Below are 14,839 nucleotides of genomic sequence, written 5' to 3' on the forward strand. Positions count from 1 at the left end.
ACTCTTTGCGACCCAATGGACTGTAGCCTACCAGGCTCCGCCTTCCATGGGATTTTCTAGGTAAGAGTACCAGAGTGGGTTGCCATTTCCTTTTCCAGGGGATCTTCCCAATCCCAGGATCAAATCCGGGTCTCACGCAATGCAGGCAAACGCTTTACCCTCTGAGCCACCAAATCCGTCTGCAATGCGGGAGACCTGAGTTCAATCTCTGGGTTGGGAAGATCTCCTGGGGAAGGAAAGGCTATCCACTCCAGTATTCTGGCCTGGAGAATTTGGGTTGCAAAGAGTTGGACACAACTGAGTGACTTTCACTTCACTTCATATTTGATTCTCAACGTTATTCATTTTTGAAATTCATGAATAAGTTCTTAACAGTTAAAATTTTTACGTCTTTCCTTTTTTCTCCTTAAATTCGTATTTCCATTTCCTTTCTCCTACAGAATTTTACTCCAATGGAATATAGTTTTGTTTTGTTTTGTTTTCTGTTAGAAGGAAGGGTTTATTACTTGTAGTAAATAAAGAGAACACCAGAGATCTTTCCCAAAGCAGTGTCTTATTGATCACTGCCTTACTTTCTGTACCAAAAAAAAAAAAAAGAATATAAATCAAAAACTAGTATTTCGTATTTCATTTGGCCACAGGCCCTTTTTATTTAAATATTTCAGGTTGTTTAAAACAAAGAAGTGGAAATTACCTGTGTTAGGAAAGGAGATACTCAAATGGTGGAGACTTGCACTCCTCAGCAGGGATCAGCATTTTCATTTGTTCTTTTGTTAGTCGCCCTGGGATCTTTACACCCTGGGGTAATGCAGATTAGAAAGATCTGGTGAAAGTTGATGCAGAGGAACTGCTTTTGTAAAGTGGGAGAAGGACCTTTGGGAGGGGGAGGTAATGAAGGACAGCTGCCATTCATCCTGGGAGGGATGTTCTTCCATCACAGTTACAGTTTCAGGCAGATCAGTTTTTAGACAGAATATTTGAAAGTTGGGGACTTGGAAATTGACTCACTACCCTGATGACTCAGACGGTGAAGAGTCCACATGTAATGAAGAAGACCTCTGGGTTCGATCTCTGGGTTGGGAAGATCCCCTGGAGAAGGGGATGGACAGAGGAGCCTGGTGGGCTATAGTCCATGGGGTTGCAAAGAGTTAGACATAACTGAGTGACTAAGCACAGCACATAGTTGTGATGATGAACCCCTTGGGAAGTGTTGGCTTTGCTTCAGACACATACCCTAGTTCAAAGAATGCTTGTCTACAGCAGGAAAAATGAGTGTATGGTTCTGCTTGCTGAAAGAAAGAAGACCAAGGCTGCATGAACTGCCAGGGAGAGAGAAATAAAGATGGTAGGCATTGGAGGCAGCTGCATTGGGTGGATAGCTGCAGTTTCTCTCTCCTCACTGTGTGGAGGAAGCAGAGTTGATTCCAAGCCCTAGGTGTGTGGCATGCTGGGGGCTTTGGTATTTGCTTTCTGCTGAGCTTTCTGTTTTATTGACTATGCCAAAGCCTTTGACTGTGTGGATCACAATAAACTGTGGAAAATTCTGAAAGAGATGGGAATACCAGACCACCTAACCTGCCTCTTGAGAAATCTGTATGCAGGTCAGGAAGCAACAGTTAGAACTGGACATGGAACAACAGACTGGTTCCAAGTAGGAAAAGGAGTACATCAAGGCTGTATATTGTCACCCTGCTTATTTAACTTCTATACAGAGTACATCATGAGAAACACTGGACTGGAAGAAGCACAAGCTGGAATCAAGATTGCCGGGAGAAATATCAATAACCTCAGATATGCAGATGACACCACCCTTACGGCAGAAAGTGAAGAGGAGCTAAAAAGCCTCTTGATGAAAGTGAAAGAGGAGAGTGAAAAAGTTGGCTTAAAGCTCAACATTCAGAAAACGAAGATCATGGCATCTGGTCCCATCACTTCATGGGAAATAGATGGGGAAACCGTAAAAACAGTGTCAGACTTTATTTTGGGGGCTCCACAATCACTGCAGATGGTGACTGCAGCCATGAAATTAAAAGACGCTTATTCCTTGGAAGAAAAGTTATGGCCAACCTAGACAGTATATTCAAAAGCAGAGATATTACTTTGCCGACTAAGATCCGTCTAGTCAAGGCTATGGTTTTTCCTGTGGTCATGTATGGATGTGAGAGTTGGATTATGGAGAAGGCTGAGCACCGAAGAATTGATGCTTTTGAACTGTGGTGTTGGAGAAGACTCTTGAGAGTCCCTTGGACTGCAAGGAGATCCAACCAGTCCATTCTGAAGGAGATCAGCCCTGGGATTTCTTTGGAAGGAATGATGCTAAAGCTGAAATTCCAGTACTTTGGCCACCTCATGTGAAGAGTTGACTCATTGGAAAAGACTCTGATGCTGGTTTGGATTGGGGGCAGGAGGAGAAGGGGACGACAGAGGATGAGATGGCTGGATGGCATCACTGACTCGATGGACGTGAGTCTGAGTGATGGACCCGGAGGCCTCGCGTGCTGCGATTCACAGGGTCGCAAAGAGTCGGACACGACTGAGCAACTGAAATGAACTGAGCTCCTTTTCTTAACTCTACCGTTCAAGTGCCTGGAGGGCTGATGGAGCAGAAACAACTGTGGCCACTCAGATGGCTGTGAGGCTCCACGTGGCTGTTTGAAAGTGTCACAGGTGTTTCTAGATTCAAGTGTTTATCTTTGAAATTTTTAGTGGGCACTCATCAGTGCTTTTATTGGATTGAAGATGATTTTCTGAGGATCTGTAGTTGAATAACTGTTAGCAGGAAAGAAGTGCCTAGTATGTTATACACAAGGTAGGTTTTGAAGAAAGTCTCTTGAATATTCTTTTATATACTGTCATTTTCCTCTAGTTATCATGTATTTGAGTTGGCCATGCATAACAGGATCTTGTGTAGGACAGTGGATGGTTATCAACATTTAGACTCGTAAGATGAGATTTGGACGTGGCTCTTTATTTTAAACACTCTTGCTTTTCAAACAAGATGTCAATTTTGAAAGTCTTAAGGGAGTATCCACGTGACGAGAAAGAAAGAATCTTGAGATGCTCAGTTCATCTGTAAAAGGAAACCTGGTTTAATCATTGTGATTGACTGTATCATAGTTTAAAGAAAGTATTTTAGTCTCTTTACCTCATTTGGCTTCCTTATTGAAATAGCAAGTTTTAGTCGACCAGCTTGTAAACTCATTTATTTTTGTCCGAGATTCCTGAGGTATCTGTCTTTTCACTAACAAAGCTGCAGTTCTAGGAAGACTCAAACTTCTTGTCTTTAGCAGGACTATCAATCTTAAGAAAACCAGCCATTATAAGCAACTTGAAAAATAACTCTTTATGTATTATTTTGTCATACTTGATAAAATATAAAATGCTTGCTAAAATATTTTTTAAATCTCATGGGATTAATTCTTTAGATGACATTTCCACATGAAGTTGTTTCCCCATATCTCAAACCTCCACCCCTATTCCCAGTTTCATAAAAACATTTACCCAAATGTCATTAAAAGTATAAAAAGTTTAATAAATTATCATGATTTCCCAGCTCCTAGCACACTTCCTGGTATGTAGGAGGCATTCAGTAAGAATTGAATAAATGAATGAATAAATCTCAGTGTTAAAATTTTTAAGGCCCAAAATAGATTACTAAAGCTGTCTATGGCCTCTGCAAGTCTGACAGAATTTCACTTTTGTTTCAGTTGAGACACACAAACTAAGGTGATAGGTCCTACAATTAGCAGTAGGAAAAGTAGAGACTGGTAAGATCATGATGAAATAATGATTCTTAGGTTCATTAGTTATCCATCTTTAAATTATTTCTAGCAATTAAAACTCATTTTTTAAAGGCCTTTTTTTTTTCTTTTTGCTTTCTTACTAGTTCTTTCATTCTGAAATTCAGATGCTTTCTTCACATATTACATGTAGTATGTCATTGAATTTTTAGCCTTGTAGCACCTAGAATGCCATGCATCTTTGGAGCTAGTCAACTCTTATGATAAGAAAGAACCTGATTGGATAGCCAGCTCACCATTTAACTATCCATTGTTTCATCTTCTCAGAGCATCAGAAGCTCTTAGAAGTTTTACTTCTAAGCAAAGCAAGCCGCTTGGTTTAAGTAGTGTTGCAAAACTACTACTGCTAATTTGATACAGTTGTTGTCTTCCTAGAATAGCCCCAAGATTGACTTGAAACCATAGTCTCTTAATCCCAGACAGTGAGTTTCCTTTTATGCCATTGCAGGAGTATTACATAGTGGTAGGAGGAGGAGGAAAACCCAGTTTTTCCTGAGCCCTTTTCTAGCCCTGTAGATGAATTACTTTATAAGGCAAGTCATTTTAATCAATTCTGCTAATTCTTAAACCTACTTTGAAATAAATATTTAAATACCACTTGAGCTTTGATGGCTTAATGGTTGTTTAATGAATATCAAGTTATTGAATTTAAAATGCAATGTGAAGTCTTATAGTTATGAAGTTGTTATTTAGGTTAATATTTAACATGTACAGTAAGTTATGATTAGGTCTGATTATAGCTTAGAGAGGAATAGAATTGTGAGTAGTGCTTATGTGTGTATCCTTGTGAAGATTTTTGAATAATAGGCTGTGTTCTGTTGTTTTTTTCCATTCAGTAAAGAAAAATTTCCTTGGTCAGTTTTTTGTTTTCCCAAGGTGATAGTTTTCTCAGTAATAGATGTTAAGATGTTAGAAATGAAACTTTGCTCTTGATAATTAGTTCAAATTGACAGTATTTTCCTCCTAGCAGGAAACTAGATTCAAATATCTAAAAGTAACTGGAAAAGGGTAAATATTTACTTTGCTATTTTTAAACGTATCTGTTATCTTGTAGGTAATTAGGAAGCACTGGTTGTAAGAGACTTTGTCATCCATTCAAAAAAAGGTTAATGAAATGCCAGAGGAAATTCACTTGAATAACTCCAGGACATTCATCCATGCAGATGCCTCTCTCTTCCTTGAGTGGGCAAGTAAGGGATGGCTAGAATCAAAGACCTAATATCTATTTCATTGTCATTCCTGATCCTCCATAGTTTATCTTATGAAATCTTCACTTTGTTTCAGGTTAACATATAAAGTAATGAGGAATCCATTTTTACCTTGGATCACTGACTCATAAAATCAATGAAACACCACATCCAAGTTAAAAACAACTTAATTAGTTATGCCTAAAAGAGAGAGAGAGAGCTCATGAAGGTTCAGATTACTTAAAAATAATATAAAGCTTTATTAAGATATTTTACTTTTATTTTTTCCTGTTTATTTTGGTCCACTCTTTGGTCTGTTAAGAGGAAGGGAGCCACAGAGAGTAGACAGGATCAAGAGAAAAATTTTCAGAAGCTTATCATGGCCAGGTACATCACTTTAGGTTAATTTTAACTGTATGTAACAGGACCAAAAAAAAAAAATAATAATAGCAGTAATGGCTTATCCAACATGGAGATTTCTTTCTTTTTCAAATAACAAGAGTCTGAAGAAACATGGCCCAGAATGACAGGGCAGAATGACAAGAACCTAGGCTTCTCATGGCTTTCTGCTCTGTCATCCTCAGCAGGCCGTTTTCACTTCATGGTTCTCAGTGGCTGCTGGAGCTCTAGCCATCATGTCTGCATCCCAGATAGAAGGAAGGGCCCAAGGGTATGTCTCACCATCGATCCTGCACTGCCTTGCACTCACATCTCATTGGTCAGGACTTACACACTCCTATGTGGACAGGAAGGCGAATGGAATCTTAATTGGGCACAGTGCAGGAAAGGGGGTCATTGAATATTGGGAGTTACCTATCAGCCTCTGCCTTTTAGATTTTTGCCTTGATGCCTTTCCTTTTCTTTCTTTTTTTTTCTTCCTTCTACCCAGAACTTACTAAAACAGTCATGCCTTGGGCCCCAATTCCTAGACATTTCGTTGTTTGGGTTCTTCTGCAGTTAAGAGAGTAGGAACTTCTTGCCCCAACTTTTCTCTCTTCATCCTTGAGCTAAAACCTTAAAAGCGACTCTTTATTAGAGGTGGAAGTACTTTTTCAGTAAGCATGAAAAGTTGTATACTCTTAAGGCGTTGTTAGAAGGCACTCTTGCATTCTTTTTTAGTTTGCCTACTTTTCAGATTTTGCCCTTGACCTGATGCACACAATGATAGTTGTCCAAGTTTTAAAACTATTTCTTTTGCCAGAGAGGCTTAGTGGTTGGTTTGTTTTTTTTTTTAAAACATACTTACTATTCTCCACCATCACCCCCAATATCATTATTATAGAGAGTTTTACTATAGGGAAACATAGAAAATGACAGAAGTGAATATCAATGTTAATTCCAGAGGTTATATAATTGTTATGTAACCATTATTAACATTTTCCTATTATGCAGGCATGCCACGTACATGGAGAATGTATATAAAGTGAGACTAAACTGTATATGTGCTTGGTTGCTAAGTCATGTCTGACCCTTTGCAACCCCATGGATTGTATAGCCTGTCAGGCTCCTCTGTCCATGGGATTTCCCAGCAAGAATACTCGAGTGGGTTGCTATTTCATCCTCCAGGGGATCTTCCTGACCCAGGAATGGAACTTGAGTCTCCTGCGACTCTTGCCTTGGTGGGAGGATTGTTTACCACTGAGCCACCCAGGAAGCCCTAAACTGTATATGAAAGTGAAAGTGTTATTCCTTCAGTCATGTCCGATTCTTTGTGACCCTATGAACTGTAGCTTTCCTGGTTCCTCTGTCCATGGGATTCTCCAGGCAAGAATACTGGAGTGGGTTGCCATTCCCTTCTCCAGGGGATCTTCCCATCCCAGGGAGCAAACCTGGATCCCCTGCATTGCAGGCAGATTCTTTACTGTCTGAGCCACCAGGGAAGCCCAAACTGTATATAAAACTTAAAATTTTACATTATATCATGAGCATTTTCTTTCATTATTAATCTTCTTTGAAAATAAAATTGTCATGACTGAATGCAATTCTGTTGTTATCAATTAACCATTATTTATTTGACCATTTTCTACTTACTAGACATTTAGTTTTGAATGTCATTTTTTTTGAGGCTATCTTTATACTTAAATTTGTCTGTTTTACACATCGTTCATTATTTGAAGTTCCTGGAAGTGGGATTAAAAATTTTCTTTTCTTTTTTTTTTTTTTTTTTTAGGTTGTTGATGTGTATTGCTAATTGTAGCCAGGAAAGTTTGCACCATTAGCCGTTAATGAATATCAGTCTACATCATTGAATATCAGAGTTTTTTTTCAGTCTTTGCTAATTTAGATGATCTAAAAATTGGTACTTTTTCTAATTTGCATCACTTTGAAGGCTACTAGAATAAACTCAATGATTGCTTCATATTGTGAATTTTATAAGTTATTTGTTCTGTTGTTTTTGGTAGAGTTTTTTTTTTTTTGTCCTCCAAAGCTCCTGAATAAAAATGAAATCCTAGTGTCCTTTATTCTTTTTTTTTTTTTTTGTAGGATGTTTATAATAATCTCTAGGCTTCATGGGGGTTTAATCACTTTATAAACTTCTGTTCCATTTTTCTCTGGTTAACGTTCATAAATAGGCATTACCTGTTTCTGAAATTGAATAATTATGGTTAATTTACTTCTCTTCATCAAGTTGGATATTGGATTTAAATGTTATGTTCCATATTGCATTGTGGTCAGTCAGTAATCTCATGAAAATCTTGGTAAAAACCATATTGTGTGTTAGCAATTACAATTGTACACTATTTAAGTTCAAGTCATGGATGGTTCCTCATTGGTACGTCACTGTTGACAAATACCTGTGCATTGCCTAAAACTAAGCTGACAAACTAAGTTCACCACTGTTTGATTTTAAAGACTAAGAATGAATGGACATGTGTATGAAAATGTCATTATTTTTGTGTGTAATCTATAATGAACCCTGAAGTGCTGCATTTAGGGCAGTTAGAGTTTCTGTTCCATTTCCTAGTCTCTCTTTTTGTAAGAGTTAGGTTTCAGCAACTTGAGAGTCTGTTGAAGCTTAGAATCTTGAGTATGAATGCAGGAGAATAAAAGCTAGAGATTCACAGATAACTTCAAGACCAGGAGGGAAGCAAATGTGATAGTTTGAATGTCATTTCATTTCCTCTGCTGAATATCTGTGCAAGTGTCGACATCAGTGTAATGGTTAAGAAGGGAGCCAGAGATAAGAGGAGGCAAGCTGGGTTTAATTCTCTCTGTGTATAGGTAGTGATTGATGGGGGAATCAAAAATATTTTCTGTTGCCAGCTTGACACCTGAGAACTCTATAAATAGTTGCCTTTATCAGAAGGTTGAGGTGGCAGTTGCTGAAAGCACAGTACAAGATGACTTTAAGAGAATCTTTTAGCATCAGAGAAGAAGCCTCAAGCCAACTTCACAGAGGATCAGGGAATTCTGAAATTGTTCTTGCCCTCCCTCCAGTCTGCTCTCTTCTTGACTCAGTTGGGAAGATGTCAATCTGAGCAGGTTGTTTACAGTTTGAGTACAATCCATGTCAGAGGAGTTTCATGCTAGTAAATGAAGACTAGACAGGGAAGGAAGAAGGGAAATATATGAACTAAGTTATAAACATCATTTACAGTCTATCTAATTTTTTAAATTGTCACAATGAAGTAGAATTTCATTTCTCCCAATTATAAACATCATATATTCAATATTAAGAATTTGAATACATGGAAATATGTTAAAACTTAAGGTTATCTGAGGTCCCACCACCCTGAGATAACCGTGATTGTCCTTTCAAGCATCCCCTATTCTCCTCTCTCCCACACTCTTACAATTTCAGAGAAATGAGGAATTTTAGCTACCACTTTTTTTTTCTCCTTTCATGTCAACCCTCATGCCTCCAATCCAATCCTGTCTACCCACACAATCCACTTTAATAATCCAAGAGTTTGCTTCATATTTCCTCCCTACTCATATAATCCTGCATTGACATTAGATATGTAGTCCACCCTTAGTATCTTTGGGAAATTGATTCCAGAACTCCTACAGTTACCAAAATCCACCGATGCTGAAGTCTGTATAGTAAACTGGCCATAGTATCCATGGGTTCTACACCCACAGATCCAACCAACCTTGATACAAAGACATATACTGAAATAGGAGTCTGTCCTTGCTTTGTGAAAATGGAATTGTATTACATCTATTAATACTTGTATATTATACATACTTCTTGGCTTCCTGTTTCTGTCACTCTTGACAATCTTTCTAAATCATCCGGTATAAAACAAATTCATTCCTTTTTAACAGCTGCATAATATTCCATGGTGCAGATCTACTCATTCTTCTGTTGATTGAAGTCCAACTTATTTCTAGTTATTGGCCTCTGTTAATTATACTTCACTAAACCTCCATGGGTGTAATGTCACTCATTTCTTCATTATTTCTATAAAATTCTGTGGTTTCGATCACATACCTTTTACTTGTCCCCTGAAACATCTTTGATGACTTTGTCTTCCTGATTCTCTTAATCTCACATGCAAGGACGAAAATTAAATCTTTTTAGAAGAAACAATTTAGGGAAAGTAGGTGTTCTGTCCCAGTGCATGCATGGTAAGTCACTTCAGTCGTGTCTGACTCTTTGCGACCTCATGGACTGTAATGAGGCCCTCCAGGCTCTTCTGTCCATGGGATTTCCCAGGCAAGAATACTGGAGTGGGTTGCCATTTCCTCCTCCAGGGGTCTTGCTGACCCAGGGATCAAACCTGCATCTCCTGCATTGCCAGGTGGATTCTTTATCACTGAGCCACCTGGGAATCCTCCGTCCCAATATCAAAACCCAATTCACATAAGTGGAACTGATTTAATAGAAATTGCTGAAATGCTGTCTGAAAAAACAATACTCATTTCCATTATTGATGTATGAAAATACCATCTCTCCAAATCTGTGACAACCATTAGATACGAAGTGTACAAGCAGTATTTTCCAGCCTAATGGATGCAAAATAAGATCTTTGCTATGTTAAGTTGCAGTTCTCTGACCATTAGTGATTTGTGTGCCCTTTTTATGTATCTGTTTATCACTTAGAGGTACTCTTCTGCAAATTGAAATAATTTTTACTGGTTTTTCTGTTGTATATTTATTCCTGGTGATTTCTAGATGCCGTTTGTGTATTATAGAGATATATTTTATTTACATTTACTGAATATGTTGACTTTGTTTATATTATATATATCCCTTCAAGAGCTTAAATTTTTTATTTAGACAAGTCTCTCTTTCCTGTGTTTTCACTCTTGGCTGAGAAAGTGACTCCTGGATTGTATATGCATTTTCTTAGATATTCTAGGAAGATTTTTCAATTTTAAGTCTTTAGTCTGTCTGGAATTAATTTTTGCATATGACATAAGATTTTTATTTTCTTCCAGACTGTTGTTGTGCCAGTCCATTTATTCAGAAGTAGGCTTACTAAATTGAACTATCTTTGTCAAATTTGTTCTGTTCTTTAACAGTAGAAAATCCACACTTCACCCATACTTGTCTTTCAGGGATTGCCTTGGGATGTGATGTGAAAACATATGGTTACCGAAATCTGAAAACAATCCCTTTATTCCCCAAAGAAAGGAGTTTGGCTAGATCTGCCTCTAACCTTGCTTTACTCTTCCTTTCCAATAGCTGTGGGAGGCCTGAGATTTGTTTTTCTAAAGAAAATTTTAATTCATTTGAAAGTCAGTGCTACCCTGGTGAGTCTGGGAAATGATAGTAACTTGTTAAATGCCTTCTGAAAGCACAGACCAAATGCTTTGGCAATAAGTTTTCTCCAGGGAAGGATTTGTTTTAAAATGATACTTTACTAAGCTGGTGTGTGTGTGGGTGGGTGTGTGGGTGTGTGTGTGTGTGGGTGTGTGTGTGTGTGTGTGTAAAAGAGACTGTGTGTGTGTGTGTGTAAAAGAGAGTGTGTGTGTGTGTGTAAAAGAGACAGTGTGTGTGTGTGTGTGTGTGTGTGTGTAAAAGAGACAGTTTGCACCTTTCAAAGTTTCAGAAGAATTTGCAAGTTGAGCTCAGCTTGTTTTTTTAAACTACTTAATTGAAAGTGTATTGATTTACCTCATTATTTTGGAGATGAGGAGCATACTTCACACACTATTCTTAATGTGTATGTGTGTTTCTTGCTTAAAAATCCCATATTGACTCACATCTGTTCATTTATAAAGGCTTAAATTTCTCTTATGTTCCGTACCTCCCCACAAATTGTGGATGGCGTTGTCTTCCTCATTCCTCTTAATTTCGTGTGCAAGGAGCAAAATTAAATCTTCGTAGGAAAAACATGGGGAAATGTGGATGTGATATCTCAATGTCCCAAACTGCATGAAAAAATGAGAAATAAGTGCAAGAGGAGGATTCATACAGAGATCATTCTTTGAGACTTTTTCTACTGTATGTTGTGACCTTTGTGCAGATTTACAGCAAAATCTCAATCCTGCGTTCCAGAAAGTCCTCCAGACTTTACGAGCTTGGAGTCAGGTGTGTTTAAAAGTTTCATCACTTCTCTTTTTAGATGTCTTTCTAAGCCACCCAAGAGCAGGGATCCTGTCTTCTCTTTCCATTGTAACATTTCACAAGGTCTACTGGGGCCACCAGATGCGACCCTGCCCCACAGACCTCCGGACACTCCGGCTTGTCCCTATTTGCAAGCTCTGCTCCCAGACACACACAGGTGTACACACTGTATTCTTCTGACCTTTTAGCAAGTTCTGGACTTGAAAAGAAATGACAATAATTCCAGCAGCCATATCTTTCTGCTTCAGCTCAAGAGTTTTAGAGTCTTTCCCAGTCTTCTGACTTCTCAAACTCTCTCAAGCCTTAAATAGACCTAATACGCATTTGTACTCAGTCACTCTAGTGTCCGACTCTTTGCAACCCCGTGGACTGTAGGCCCCGCCCCCCACTGGCTCCCCTGTCCATGGGATTTCCCCGGCAAGAATACTGGAGTGGGTTGCCATTTCCTCCTCCAGGGGATCTTCCCAACCCAGGGATAGAAACCCATATCTCCTGTGTCTCCTGCATTGCAGGTGGATTCTTTACTGCTGAGCCAATGTCTTAATTTAGGACTTAGTGAATTGTAATTACATGTATTAACCTCATGAAAACGTGAAAAATATTCTGAGGCTTAGTGAAGCCAACTCACTGTAAAAATATTGTTGGTAGACCATTGATATTTGGCTGTACTGTTTAATCAGAAGATCTTTAATTTGTAAGAACATATGTCAGAGTAGAAATGAACATATTTCACTGGTTCTAAGGTACATGTTTCAATATCTATGAAATTGGGATGCATCTGATAATTAATGGCATCTCATAGTTTAATCAGCAGCATTTATTCTTCTTGATTGTTGTAAAATAATGATTGTGTTACAAGTGATGGCATCCTAAATTATTTGAACTGGGATAGTTTCATGGAGTATCTTTGCATCAGATCATTTCAAGTGCAAAGCATATGTGTAAAACAAGGACTCTTAGTGGATGTCACGCTACAGGGTAGAAGATAATCCAGATTGAAAATCAAGGAATGTTCCGTGTAATCCATCTCTAACTGAGAAAATATCAGGGTCACATTTAACACTTAACAGACAAGGCAAGGTTCCCTGTTGTGTACAACCACAGCATAATTTTCCATCATACCACATTTTCCAACTTTAAAATGTTTGACTTGTTATGACCTCCATAAAGCAGAGACTGTGTCTTTCATGTTCCCCATTGTGTTTCCAGCGCCCAACGTGGTTTCCAAACGGTGTCACCTTGGCAACAGGAGGGCATTCAGTAGAACTTGCTTTAAGTACTCTTCTCTGGCACAATATATAGTACACACCCACACCCACACCCACACCCACACCCTCACCCACCCACCCACCCACACACCCCCACCCACCCACCCACCCACACACCCCCACCCACCTACCTACCTACCCACACACCCCCACCCACCTACCTCTCTCTCTCTCACAGTGTAGTGAGTCGAATGGCAGCTTCCAAAAAGATATGTCCAATGTGTGTTAGCTTCTTCGCAAAAGAAATTTTTGCAGATGAATTTTCAGATGAAATCATTTGAGATGAAATCAGCCTGGATTATACAGGTCCACTGACCTGTGTCATTCCAAGAGGAAGGCAGAGGGAGTTTGAGACGGACTCAAGAGGAGGGAGAGAATGGAGCGACAGAGCCGCAAGCCAGGGTTTACCTGAAGCCGCCAGATGCTGGAAGAGGCAAGGGAGCACAGTCTCTCCAGCGCCTTCCAAGAAAACGGTCTTGATTTTGGACTTTTGGCCTTCAAAACTGTGAGCATAAATTTCTGTTGTTTTAAGGCACTCAATGTGTGGAAATTTATTATGGCAGCCAGAGGAAACTGCTGTATATATATATATATATATATACACACACACACATGCACAGAAGCATACACACATGTGTGAACACGCACAAGTTTTGCTGGCCTCTAATTAAACTCTCAGATAATATTTTTTTACATTAGAAGCTATAAATATATAACTTCCTTTTCTGGATTTTCCCAGCGTGGACTTTACCCTAACATCCATCAATAGGGTGATGGATAAGCAGGATTATGGAATGTGGTTTTCACTCCGTGTTTGCTGCACAGCTGGTGGCTCACATGCTCACTGTCTTATCAGCATAATGTTAAGTGCTGAGAACATGAAGGTGAATAAGCACCGTTCTGATGCTCAGGGAATTCCGAGGCCCACTGAGTAGGTGAAGTGAAGTGAAGTGAAGTCGCTCAGTCGTGCCTGACTCTTTGCGACCCCATGGACAGTGGCCTGCACCAAGCTCCTCCGTCCATGGGATTTTCCAGGCAGGAGTACTGGAGTGGATTGCCATTTCCTTCTCCAGGGAATCTTCCCGACCCAGGGATCGAACCCAGGTCTCCCGCATTGTAGCCAGGTAGATGCTTAGAATTAACTATTGTCATATAATAAGCATGGACCTGCTTCATCCCAGAGGTAGGTTAATATTGCCAGGAGCTCCGGAGGCAGATTTCACAGAAACTGTTCATTGACCACTGAGCCAGCCCCAGACAGAGTGAGTAGGATTTCAGTGGGTTTAGAGGAGGGAGGCTGCTATTCCGGCCCGAGGTTAGGAATATCCTGAACAGAGGCGTGGAAGGGGGTGGGAGGATCTTGAAGAGCTGTCACATGTTTATCCTGTGGCTTAGCTGGTGGCTCTTAGCCTTTCCCCCCGCCTTCTAGGACACAGATAACAGGTGGTGTGATAACAGACTCCCCTGCAGCGTATCTGCTCAAGTCCCGCATCTTGGTGCACTTCAGTGTGAAATAGTAAATAACAAACTGCAGCGACATGTTGCAGCCCATGTCTGCCCGTTCTCAGACCAACAAGGATTTTTTTATTTCCCTAATAATGTGTGAGCTGCAAATATTGGGAGCCATCTCCGGAGAGGCTCCCAAGAGGGGAGAGTCTTGGGCCATGTGCACTTCCTTGCCCAGCTAATGATAAACTAAACTCCATGTCTTTCCGTCTCAAGAAAACCTGTTAGAGAACAAGCTTGTGGTTGCTGTGACAAGGATGAGAGAAGGGAAAGGGAGTTTGGGATGGACTTGTGCACACTGCTATATTTAAAATGGATAACCAACAAGGACCTACTGGATAGCGCAGGGAACTCTGCTCAGTGTTACGTGGCATCCTGGATGGGAGGGGAGTTTGGAGGAGAATGGATATAGGTGTATGTATGGCTGAGTCCCCCTGAAACTATCCCAACATTGTTAATTGGCTGTACTCCAATACAAAATAAAAAGTTAAAAGAAAAAAAGAAAACTTGTTAGGGTTCGTGAGTCACATTTTCGTAGAGGAACTTGAATCCATTCCAGTT

General features: G+C 39.6%; 1 protein-coding gene across 2 annotated transcripts in view; it reads left to right on the plus strand.

Annotated features, from left to right (window-relative positions):
* Positions 1–14,839, plus strand: part of GAREM1 (GRB2 associated regulator of MAPK1 subtype 1) — a 235,988-nt gene that overhangs the window by 4,635 nt on the left and 216,514 nt on the right. The gene's annotated exons all lie outside the window — the stretch shown is intronic.

Source organism: Capra hircus, chromosome 24, assembly GCF_001704415.2.
Source record: "Capra hircus breed San Clemente chromosome 24, ASM170441v1, whole genome shotgun sequence".
NCBI lineage: Eukaryota > Metazoa > Chordata > Mammalia > Artiodactyla > Bovidae > Capra > Capra hircus.